This window comes from Pristiophorus japonicus, chromosome 19, assembly GCF_044704955.1.
Source record: "Pristiophorus japonicus isolate sPriJap1 chromosome 19, sPriJap1.hap1, whole genome shotgun sequence".
Lineage (NCBI taxonomy): Eukaryota > Metazoa > Chordata > Chondrichthyes > Pristiophoridae > Pristiophorus > Pristiophorus japonicus.
In genome coordinates, this window is record NC_091995.1 from 58499301 (window position 1) to 58512558 (window position 13258).

The following is a 13258-nucleotide window of genomic DNA, read 5'->3' on the forward strand; positions in this document are numbered from 1 at the left end:
GCTCAGGCCTCCATAAAAGCCTTAGAAGAAACTAAACCTTTAGTATCCAAGGAAAGATCTGTAAAATGGGTAAATGATGTGTAAAAGGAAGGAGATACGAGAAGCCATCCGAAAGTAGGGGCTTGGCCACCCAGACGGACGGATTACGCTGACAATATCACTTTCCCTTTGGATGAAATAATGAGGGGACGGCACATTGGCCTATCTTGGGATATATAGCCAAGGGCCAAAATGAGGGATTGCAAGAGCAAGATTAATTATCAAAGATGTTATCTGGCTATTGTGAAGGCCCTGAGCTGGCTAAACAAGAGGTATGCTTAAAACCACACATACGCATAAAACACAATAGAGCCACGAGATGACCACTCATTGACCTAGGGCTCAAGGGAGCAATAAAGAAAATCAAAAGAGGAACTAATATAACCATATAACAATATAAGGTGAGAATCACCTGGAAGAATGGACCAAATGGGTATTGGATCATGCATTGCTACAACCAATCATGTCACTGTTAAGGTCTGTCCATGAGGACACTCATGTGCCAAAACCTGTATAATTAAGGAGTAATTTGAACAGTTCGGCGTAGATCCTCTCTCAGGCGGATGAGAAGTGAGATGCTCCCACTGCATGTGTTGGAATAAAGGTCGTTGAAACTTATCCAAGGTCTGTTGAATCTGGGCTTGCTGTTGAGAGAGGAGAAAGGCAATTCTCCCATCAATCCCCAGGACCAGTGTGCATCCGAGTCAATGGGACTCTCTCTGACCTTTCTCCCCAGTCCAACCCCAGGACCAGTGTGTATCTGACTCAATGTGACTTTCTCTGACCTTTCTCCCCAGTCCATCCTCAGGACCAGTGTGTATCTGAGTCAATGGGACTCTCTGACCTTTCTCCCCAGTCCATCCCCAGTACCAGTGTGCATCTGACTCAATGTGACTTTCTCTGACCTTTCTCCCCAGTCCATCCTCAGGGCCAGTGTGTATCTGAGTCAATGGGACTCTTTGACCTTTCTCCCCAGTCAATCCCCAGTACCAGTGTGTATCTGAGTCAATGGGAATCTCGCTGACCTTTCTCCCCAGTCCATCCCCAGGACCAACATGTACCTGAGTTAATGGGAATCTCGCTGACCTTTCTCCCCAGTCCATCCCCAGGACCAACATGTACCTGAGTTAATGGGAATCTCGCTGACCTTTCTCCCCAGTCCCCCAGGACCTGTTTGTGTCTGAGTCAATGGGACTCTCTCTGACCTTTCTCCCCAGTCCATCCCTAGTACCAGTGTGCATCTGAGTCAATGGGACTCTCTCTGACCTTTCTCCATTGTCCATCCCCAGGACCAGTGTGTATCTGAGTCAATGGGACTTACTGACCTTTCTCCCCAGCCCCCCAGGACCAGTGTGTATCTGAATCAATGGGACTCTCTCTTACCTTTCCCCCTGTCTCTCTTTGGAAGCTTTGTGGATCAGAAGAATTCTCTCTATTGGGTGCTCTCACAATCCTGGGCTGGTTCACCTGCTATTGTTCGTCAGTCTACAATCCCTGTTTACTTCCAGCTCTGGACCTTTCTCAATCACTCTTTCATTTACCGGTATATCTAATTATGGCAAAAAATGAGAACAATATTGTTGTGAAGTACAGTGCTTAACCTACCCTGTAGTTACTGGTAGAAACAAAACATTGAAATAAAAATAATTCCATAGTCCGCAGTTGGAGACTCCTCATATACTGGCCACACATTTTCCAGGAATACCTCACATATTGGGGACTTTCTCCGCTATCTGTAATCACTGCCCATTCCTTTATATTCTTGGCTGAAGCCCATCCAGGACACATCCGCCCAGTCTCCACCTGTCTTTCTTTCCCTCGTGTTTTGCTTTCTCTCAGTGAAACCTCAGGCAGAGAGAGAGCTGACAGACAATATATTCACACAACTCAGCAACTTTCCTGGAGCGTTGCCCAGCTTTAATGACACTGATTAACAACGGGTTTCTACCTCCCACTGTCTGGGGCTCTCTCTGTGTCCGGAGAGACAACAATGAAGATCCAACTCGCTCTCAATTCCTGTCTGAGTATCCGCCACATCTGGAGAGGGACCGGGAAATATTACAGTGACCGACCGCCTTCTGTGAGGTCAGACCCTCGCCCCTGTAACCCAGGCAACCATTACTCACACACTGGCCCCACCACGTAACCAGGACAACTATCCTATGTCTGCCCATCACTCACACACCGGCCCCGCCCCTGTAACCCGGGCAACCATCCTGTGTCTGCCCGTCACTCACACACCGGTCCGTGGGACACAACACGCGGAGCCCGCCCACCGGGATACCAGCGATGGGAGAACAACAGCTTCCCCCCTCCCCTCCCAGACCCCCGGGCACTGCCTGGGGCTCGGTGCGAGGGCCTCACACCGGGATGTGACGCCGTGTTGGTGAACGAGAAACCCTCAGAGGAAGGTGAAGCGATCGGCCATTAACCCGGACAATGAGCTCGCCCGCCTACCATTAGTTCGGTCCCCGGCTCCAGCCCCCATCAGTCCGGCCCCCCCCGGTTTACCCACATTGTCCAACCGCTGTTTGCAGCAAACCGCGCTACATCCGGGGTCTCGGGATAGGCGAGGCGGCACCGAGCATGCGCACTGCGTCCACACGGCGCGATCGCTGCATAAATTAATCACCCGGGCTGACTCCTCCCGTCCTATTGGCTGCACACAGGAGAGTAACAGCCCCTTGCTCCAATCCCAGTTCCGCTCCGCCACAGAGCTCCGCCCAGCGCGCAGGGATCACGTGGCTCCTGATTTGAACCGGCGGCAGTTGAACTGTCACGCCGCGAAACCCTGCAGCACGCGGGCCATGGCCCCGCCCACCGTGTGTGAGGTCAGGGCCCCGCCCACACAGCCCCTGAGCTCAGCAGCGGGAATGCTGCAATGTGAGAGAATAAAGAGAGAAGGTGCTGGGAACAGTCAGCCGCTCAGGCAGTGTGTGTGGTGGGAGAGAGAGAATGGACCTGAGGGAAGCTCATTGTCATTGCCCTGACATTCAGGGCCACGGGGCTTTACCTGCTGCTGGGGGAAGTGCAGCTGAAAGATTTATTGACAATATACAGCACTGTTTCCTAACACAACATGTTAATACAGTAACTGGGAAAACCATAGATTGGATCTGGTGTTTAGTAGTGAGTCTGACCTCGGATCAGGCCTCCGTGTGGGCAACACTGATCACATTATACCGTCCCAATTGGCCAGGACAACCAAAGGGACTGAGAACCTGCAACTCAGACCGCATTTCAGGGCAAACTTCTCCAAAATGGCACAGGACTTGCAACAGGTAAATTGTCCAACCCTCCTCAGTGGTGATGCGACCGATGTTGAATATAAATGGAAAGTTTTTAAGAACAAGATTAAAAATGTGGTAAACAAACGTAGCCAAAATCAAAAGAAGGAAATGTGGTAACAAAAAGCCAAGGTGGCCAACTGGCTCTGTACAAAGACAAATAAGATGTAAACAGAAATGTTTCCATAAATTAAAGAAAGTTAACACTCAAATAAATAGGGTTGAATGCAACAAACAATTCTAATTGTATTTTTTGAAGTTACAAAGTTGGTTGATGAGGGAAGCCCAGTAGACATTGTCTACTTAGATTTCCAAAAACCTTTTGACAAGGTACCACACAAGAGGCTTCTCTATAAGATCGGAGCCTCTGGTATTAGTGAAAATATATTGAGCTGGATGCAGAACTGGCTGGCAGGATGCAGATAAAGAGCAGTTATAGGTGGATTTGGATCTGTTTGGTCAGCAGTGGTGTCCCACAGGATCAGTGTTGGGACTGTTGCTTTTTTACTATTTTTATTAATGATCTGGATTTTGGGGTTGGGGGTACAATTTGGAAATGATACCAAGATCTGTGCATGTGCTCGAACTGTAGAAGAGGCTCATCTGCTTCAGGCAGAGCTTAAAGTGTTGTGACACTGGTCTCATGACTGGACAATTACGTATAATTTAGATAAGTTCAGTGTTATGCATGTGAGCAGGGCAAATGCTCAACATTCATACACCCTCCAGGGAAAGGCATTAAAGATAGTGGGGATAAAAAGAGATTTAGGCATTCTAGTGCATACATCCTCAAAGGTACTCGAGCAATGCGGTGCAGCGACAGCTAGAGCAAATAGGGCGTTGGGGTGTATCCATAGGACAATTGAGTATAAGACGAGGCGTACTGTTTTGTCCTTATACAAAACCTTAGTCAGGCCGCACTTGGAATACTGTGTCCAGTTTTGGTCTCCTCACATGGTGGGTGATATTGAGGCTCTGGAAATGGTGCAGAAGAGGGCCACCAGACTAATTCAAAGTCTAAAACATCTTAGTTATCAAGATAGGTTAAAAGAGTTTGGACTCTTTAGATGTGTTTCTGTTGTTGCATGTGGGAGCTGGTTGACCTCATTGATATCCACAGCGACCATATCTGCAGCAAGTGTCTGCAGCTCAAGGAACGTCAGCTCCGTGTTGATCAGCTGGATTCTGAGCTGCAGACACTGCGACACATCAGGGAGGGGGAGAGTTACCTGGACGCTGTGTTCCAGGAGGCAGTCACACCTCTTAGATTAATTAATTCAAATTCAACCCGTGGTCAGGGACAGGAGGGTGTGACTACGAGTGAGGAAGGTATAGGGACCCAGGAGGTAGTGATGGAGGAGCCTCAGCCCTTGATTTTGTCCAATAGGTTCGAAGCTCTTACTCCCTTTGTGGACGAGAGCAGGGACTGCAGGGAGGATGAGCAAACTGACCACAGCACCGTGGTACAGGGGGGCCATTCAAGTGGGGAAAGTAAAAAGAAACATTATAGTAATAGGAGACAGTATAATAAGGAGTATAGATACTGTTCTCTGCAGCCGAAGGCTGTGTTACCTACCCAGTTCCAGGGTTTAAGACATCTCCTTTGCACTGGAAAGGAACTTGGAGGGAAAGACGCAGTTGTTGTGGTCCACGTAGGTACCAATGATATAGGTCGGACAAAGAAAGGTGTTCTGCTGAGGTAGTATGAGCAGCTTGGGGCCAAATTAAAAAGCAGAACCACAAAGGTAACAATCTCTGGATTATTACCTGAGCCACGAGCAAATTTGCAGAGTAAATATGATGGGAGAATTAAACAGTGGCTCAAAGTTTCGTGTGGGAGAAATGGGTTTTGTTTCGTGGGACACTGGCACCAGTACTGGGGTAAGAGGGAGCTGTTCCGTTCGGACGGGTTCCACTTAGACCATGCTGGGACTAGGGTCCAGGCGAATCAAACTAGGGCAATAGAGAGGGCTTTAAACTAATTAGTGGTGGTGGGCAGGGATTCAGGTGAGCAAAAGTGTAAAAAGTCAAATAAGGAGAAGGCAGTAGATCAGGGTAGCACTGGTTTAAATGTAGATTCTTTTCTCTCAATCTGGTTCAGTAAAATTACTGAGTCGAATACCTCTTGTGCTTTGAACAAAGCAGTCTTTATTTTACCGGTCGGCAAGACCTATCAGACAGAAGTTATACCCTCTGGATAGAGCATACACACTCCCTACGGATAGGTGAAGTTACATCGTAAAGCGACAACAGTTATACATTCTCGGCAAAAGATAACAAGATAGGGCTAGAGTGACATCCTAGTTCAACCTATCACTTTTGGTCCCTCTTTCCCTTTGTCCACTCATAAGCCGACCTAATTATGGTCTGATTTTAAACAAAGACCTTCTGTTAATGTTTCAGGTTAATAACATGATTTAATAAGACCTTGAGGTTTTTCTGCAAGCTGTGGGTTTTGTTTCAATATGTGTTAGTGTTGTAACATTTCGCAGTCTCGAGTCCGAGATGTCATGGCTATTCCTCCATGAATTCTTTGTTAGCTTATACTGTCCCTATACAATTCCCACGTTCTCAACTTCAATGTCTCTATACATTTTAAACATTCACATTCCCCCCTTTTATCATTCCATGATAACACTTAGGATCATTCCAGGAGTAAAATGTACAGGGAATGTGATCACACCTAATATCCAGAAAAGTTCCCATTTTGCGCATAAACATAAGACATGTAGCTCTCGTCTCTGTCTCCCCTCCCATGCACCAAAACTGTCATATATCAACACTATTATACAGACTGTGGCATACAGACAGTTTCATCTTATGGCTCAGGATTCAGATAAATAGTCCAATTATTTTGCTGATTAAAAGAGTTCAGTTTTCCCGTCTCTCTTCTCAGGTCACCGTCGGTGTAGCTGGCTGTCTATCACTACGGGTAAAAGTTCAAACTGGTCCACGTTCCAATTAGGATGCCAACGGCCTTGTTCAGCTATGGAGAAGAGGAAGTCTGGAACAGAAACAGGAGTTAGAATAACCAGTAAAATAGGTTCGTTAGAGGGTGGTGAGCTTGCAGTGGTGCAGGTGAACCCAGGCACTTTTCCCCTCAACCTTGGCTGCAGTGGGGGTAGTGAGTAACACCTGAAAAGCCCCTCCCATTGTGGCTCTAATCCCTTCCGAATCCATACTTCCCTGGTGCCACGAGGGACAATTCGGGTAAAACTGGGAGGTCGAGGTGAGCATCTTGAACCTGGTTGTGAACTAGTCGCAGAGCCTGAGTCAGAGAAAGAACATAGGTGGTCATCAGTCGAGCTGAGATCTCATATCTAGGAACAATTTCCCTCATTAACACCTTAACAACAGTTTGAGCCTTATTGTCCAGGTTAGGGTAGGCTTCAATCCATCTGCTAACACATCTACTATTACTAACACATATTTGTAACACTGAACTTTTTGCAACTCAATGTAGTCCAACTGAAATGTCTCAAAGGCACCTTCGGGTAGGGGCGTTTTACCCCAATCACAGGGGACTCCCTTCCCTGGATTATGTTGCTGGCCAACCATGCAACGACTACTGATGTTCTGGGTGAGCGCCTGGAGTCTAGGGTGCCACCAAGTAGCCAAAAGTGTGTCACTCGTGGTCCTTGCTCCACAATGAGTAGCAAAATGCATACATTCAATAACCCATAGAGCCAACTTGTCAGACATGCAAGTCTATTCCGCGGGAGTGGTCCAGAGTTTAGAAACATTGTCATAAGTACATGCATATTTCCACAGCAGTTTATCTTTTTCAGGAGCGTCCTCCTGTGCTTTTATAACATCTTGGATGGTTGGCATTGGTTTTTCCGAGGTTAACTTATCCTTCGCAGGATTTTTAGTCTGACTCATCATTTTGGGCACTACCATCTGTTGGTCACGAGAGGCCTGTTTGGCTTCTTGGTCAGGACAACGATTCCCTATATCAACCAGAGAATTTCCGGTAGTGTGGGCGGTACATTTGACAATGGCAATGCGTTTGGGGAACATGAGGGCTTGCAACAAATCAGATACTAGCTGTTTATGAGATATCTCATTCCCCTGTGAGGTTAGGAATCCCCTATTTTTCCATAATTGTCCGTAATCATGGGCCACCCCAAAGACATACCTAGAGTCGGTATAGATATTGACTTTGAGATCTTTGGCCAAGATACAGGCTCGGGTGAGGGCGAATAGTTCAGCTTGTTGAGCAGAATAGGCGGTTTCAAAAGCGGGAGATTCCAAGACCTGATTCTCCTGGTTTACTATGGCGTATCCTGAGATTCGTGTATCTTCTGGATTAATAGAAGTACTTCCGTCAACATACATAAACAATCATGACTGGGTTCTTCCTCATCTTGGGGTGGCTCAGTAAGAATACAGTCTGGATCTTCCATTGGTACATCAACCAAATCTTCCATGACTGATGTGGCCTCTTAAATTAAAGATAAGCAATCATGACTGGGTTCTTCCTCATCTTGGGGTGGCTCAGTAAGAAAACAGGCCGGATTAATTGCAGTACAGTGCCGAAAGGTCAGTTTAGGATTGCCTGTGATTTCAGTGGGTTCTGTCGGAAAGAGGGCCAGTCCACATTGCCCTGCGCTGGGATCTCAATCGGATCAATGGGAGTATAACCCACTTGGGAGGGGTCCTCTGCCCACACATGAGGATCCACATAGTCAGGTATGTCCGAGCCAGTATGATGCTGTAGAGTCGTTAAGACCTTCTCGGGGTCCCCATGAAATTGGACTGTTCGGCCATGTTTTACGATTTGCACATCCCGGCTGGTAGGGTCAGCCTCATCTATGGCCTTGCGTACCATAACTCCCAAATCTTTAGCATGGTGAGGGGCTAATACTTCACGAGCAATATGCGGTGCCATTGTTAGGGGCTGTTTCCACAGATTCTTATCCACTTCCACAAAATCTGCCTCTCTTTCCAGTCCAGTCACTCTAGCCCTTAATAGAATTCCCTTCACTTCCCCTTCGTGATCCTGATAAAAGTTCTGCAGGTCCTGATTCTTTCCACTGGGATCATATGCTAGGGTCACGTGATAGGGTGCCTGCGGCAGGTCCAGAGACCACCACTGAGGGGTTCTAGTGGTATAATACTGCCGCTTAAGGGTTTCCAGTTTTACAATAATCCCATCATCTCCACACTCCAAATGCAACTGGAATTTGCAGAGGAGGTCTCTAGCCATCAAGTTACAGTCCAGATTGGTTGTGATAACAACTCGATGTTCCACCGATTCTTGCTGGTAACCCATTTTAACCGGTTCTGACACTGGGAATGTCGAGATTTGTCCCAGGAATCCTGAAAGTTCCTGTGTTTCAGTAGAGGCAGGGAGTTTAAGCTTTGATTGTACAGAAGACATGAAGGCTCCCGTATCTATCAAAAAGGGTTGTTACTCATTCAGAATGAGTTCGTCGTCTGGGGAGGATCCCTGCACAATCAAGCTGCTTAGTCAATCGGGGGACAATTGACCAAAGGGGTTGTTCTGGGAGAAGTTAGTGTAAGATCCCCGTCCTCTCCCCCCTTGCCCCCCTCCTCTTCCTCCTCTTCCTTTTCCATGCTGACGGTAGGGGCAATTGTTATTCCAATGTCCTTCCTGCCCACAATTAAAACAGTCAATTCCTCTTACCCAGTCCCGGCCTCTTCCCATACCATGCTGGGGACAATAGGGAGGTTTATTAGCAGGGCTCGGGCCGTTTGGTTGTTTAGTATAACCGTATCCTTGCTTATCCATCCAATCCTGTATGCAACACTGCGGTTCTATTGATCCTTCCTCCCGAGATGGCTCTTCCTTTCTAGTCACGTATTCAGTCTTGACCCGGGTTGGGGGAGCACCTCCCCCCTCCCCTTTCTTTTCCTGCCAATAATATCTAACTGCCCTTTCCATTTGTCCGGATAGCGTGAGCAATCAAATAGTTGTTCGAAGATCACATCAACATCTATAGTGGGGTGGTCTGCAGCTTGTTGTGCATCAGGGTTTGGCATTGGTCTGACAGAGAATTGGTGTCGGGACTTTGGGATCTTGGAAATCATTTCTAGGTCGGAGGATGTTTCGGAGCTGTCTGACTGCTGGACAGTTCTGCGTCTCGATCGGCGGGGGTGTTTGCTATATCTTTCACAACTTGGACTGGTAGATTGACTAGAAGATTTACGGGACTGTCTGTGATGTCGAGATATAGTTCTGCCCTTTCGAGTGTGAGATCTGGTCCTTTCAGCTATATTGCTTTTGAACTGGGGATCCGAATCGCTATCAGAGGATGAGGAGTCAGTTTGGGTTTGTTGCTTTGGTGGTATGGGGTTATTTTTAACTCCTCTCGCCGGAGTGTAAGGCGGAGGGTGCTGGGAAGAGGACTGGAGCAAGGGTCAGGGTGTGCAGGAGGCGCCGTTGGGCACTGAGTCAGTGACCACTCATCAATTTCATCATCAGCCTCAGTTAACACAAAGCCAGCCATTTTACTACGTAGTTGGTCAATACCTTTCTCAGAGGTCCCAGAGGATCTCTTCGCAAGTTTCTCGTGCGCACATTCTTTTTTTTTTAAGACGTCTACAGTTTTAACATGTGTTCCCTCTGTCAATGAAAGTCCTAATTTAATAGCATTTATTTGCCAACTTGACAGAAGTGATGCATCTTTTATTTTTTTTTTTGACAATGCCTGTGCTTTTTTTTTTACTACCTCTACGCTTCTAGTGCCACCTAGAGGCCATTGATCATCTCCCAATAATTTATTCAGGGCTCCTGATAATTTTCTAAATTCCTCAGCTCTTTCAGGGAAATCTTCACATAACTTTTGTAGCGGACTATCCGCATCCGTTGTTTTATCCAACTGATTACACATTACCGTGTCGTTACGCGTTCATTTAGTCGTGCGATTTAAACAAACTTAAAACGAACAGACTTTACTGAAAAACAGACTACTGAAAAACAGACTTTACTTAAAAACAGACTTACTAATCTAACACACAGCCGCGTCGCCCCACGGCTCACGTCTCCACGCGATTCCACCGAAACACGCTTGACAAACTCAAAACACAGCCGCGTCGCCCCGCGGCTCGCGTCTCCACGCGATTCCACCGAAACACGCTTGACAAACTCAACACACAGCCGCGTCGCCCCGCGGATCGCGTCTCCACGCAATTCCACGGAAACACGCTTGACAAACTCAACACACAGCCGCGTCGCCCCGCGGCTCGCGTCTCCACGCGATTCCACCGAAACACGCTTGACAAACTCAACACACAGCCGCGTCGCCCCGCGGCTCGCGTCTCCACGCGATTCCACCAAAACACGCTTGACAAACTCAACACACAGCCGCGTCGCCCCGCGGCTCGCGTCTCCATGCGATTCCACCGAAACACGCTTGACAAACTCAACACACAGCCGCGTCACCCCGCGGCTCGCGTCTCCACGCGATTCCACCGAAACACGCTTGATAAACTCAACACACAGCCGCGTCGCCCCGCGGCTCGCGTCTCCATGCGATTCCACCGAAACATGCTTGACAAACTCAACACAAAGCGACTTACAGAAATCAGCACTGACTTTCGAGGTTTGCGTTGCTGCGCGTTCGCATCGACCCACGTTTACTCGCGCGCGCGCGCCGCCACACGTCTCGCATCACCACGCGTTTACATTGCCGTGCGTCTGCGTCTGCCTTCCTCCACTCGGCCGCACGTTCGCGTCGCTGCCCGTCTCACATCGTTGTGCGTTCGCGTCGGTTCTACCTTCCGAATTGCTGCGGGATTTAAATTCAATCAGTGCCTAGACGGGTCAAGTGATATACAAGGTCGACGTCGTACCTAAATTGAACACCTATCCTCTATTTAATTCCCCATAAGCCTTATTTTATTCCCTGTGAGCCTAATTTTCTAAATTTGTTTTCTTATGAGCCTTATTTAATTTCTTTTAGTCTCCAAATTTCCCAATCCTTTCGCGTCACTGCGCAGTTTAAATTCAATCAGTCAATGAAAGCCCTAATTTAATGGAGTTTTTCTGCCAACTGGACAGGAGTGATTTATTTCTTTTAGACTGTAGTGGAATTTTTCTCATAATTTAAAATCTCAGAACATTTTTTTTTCAGCACCTATTTAGTACGTTACTTTTTTTTGTCTTTTTCATAACTAGAGAGAAGTCTCGCACGTAGGCTGTGGACTGCTTTTCGTTATCTCAATTGTTCCAGCCTCAAGGTCGTGTTATTTAATATAATATTTTTTTTGAATCCTTTTGAATCCCTCTCAGTTGTTTTGCTGTGCCTTCTCTGAATGTTTTCTTTCAACAAGTTTGTGAGCATGTTAAATCCTTTTTGTTTTTAACCACCGGGACCATGTAATTTTTTCTTTTTTTTTTCAACAAACCTATCCTTTGTGCATTTCCTGGCTCCGTAACTTATCATCCGAATATACGTAATTCAATAAGGTTCACACTCTTAAACTTCCCACAGACAGGACAACACTACGAAGGGTTAAAACAAACTTTCATTCTGTTTGAGATAAAACAAACCACAACTCCCCGGCTTTTTTTTTACAGTAAAAATCACAGAAGCATTTCTCATTTAAACAGACATTCACAAAAGTCTCTTTTCTTTCCTATTAATTTTTGGATCCATGATTGATCATCTATCCCTATCTAGCTCTAACTATAACCTATCTTTCCAAGTCACCGCTTGGTTTGCGTCATCGCGCAATTTCCCTATCTCTATCCCTATTCTAAGTTTGAAAGGTATTCACCAGATTGTCCTGGATCTCGTTCAGACACTACCTGAGAACCAGCGAGTGGCTAAACTTTCCTCAGACTTTTGAAACCGGGGGAAACTGGAGCAGTATTGAAATCATACTCACTCCAGTGGCCACTTTCCCCTCGTCTCGTCCAAGGCTAGTCTGGCTCTTAATTCGCAAGTTTTCGGCAGTCGTCCGTTGAGATCCCACTTCTGACACCAAATGTAAATGTAGATTCTTTTCTCTCAATCTGGTTCAGTAAAATTACTGAGTCGAATGCCTCTTGTGCTTTGAACAAAGCAGTCTTTATTTTACCGGCCGGCAAGACCTATCAGACAGAAGATATACCCTCTCGATAGAGCGTACACACTCCCTACGGATAGGTGAAGTTACATCGTAAAGCGATAACAGTTATACATTCTCGGCAAAAGATAACAAGATAGGGCTAGAGTGACATCCTAGTTCAACCTATCTCTTTTGGTCCCTCTTTCCCTTTGTCCACTCATAAGCCGACCTAATTATGGTCTGATTTTAAACAAAGACCTTCGGTTAATGTTTCAGGTTAATAACATGATTTAATAAGACCTTGAGGTTTTTCTGCAAGCTGTGGGTTTTGTTTCAATATGTGTTAGTGTTGTAACATTTCGCAGTCTCGAGTCCGAGATGTCATGGCTATTCCTCCATGAATTCTTTGTTAGCTTATACTGTCCCTATACAATTCCCACGTTCTCAACTTCAATGTCTCTATACATTTTAAACATTCACACTGGGAAAATGAAAATCTATGCATGCCAGGTAGGGACAGAATGTATAAGCATAAAGGTGAATCAGAAAGTGGGGTCAAAGCAGAAAAACATGGTTAAAAATAACATTTAAGAGCTCTTTATCTGAATGCACATAACATTCGTAACAAAATAGATGAGTTGACATCACAAATTTGATAATAATTGGTATGATCTTATAGCCATTACAGTAATGTGGTAGCAAGGTGACTAGGAGTGGGAACTAAATATTTAGGGGTATTTGACAATTTGGAAGGATAGCCAGAAAGGAAAAGGAGGTGGGGTAGCACTGTTAATAAGGGATGAGATCAGTGCGTTAGTGAGAAACAATATTGGTTCAGAAGATCACGATGTTGAATCAGTTTGGTTGGAGATAAGGAATAATAAGGGGAAAAAAATCTGGTGGGCGTGGTTTAT

The 13258-nt window shown here is 46.3% G+C and overlaps 1 pseudogene; it reads left to right on the top strand.

The window, feature by feature from the left end:
* Positions 1-13258, top strand: part of LOC139230236 (zinc finger protein 665-like) — a 167064-nt pseudogene that overhangs the window by 138683 nt on the left and 15123 nt on the right.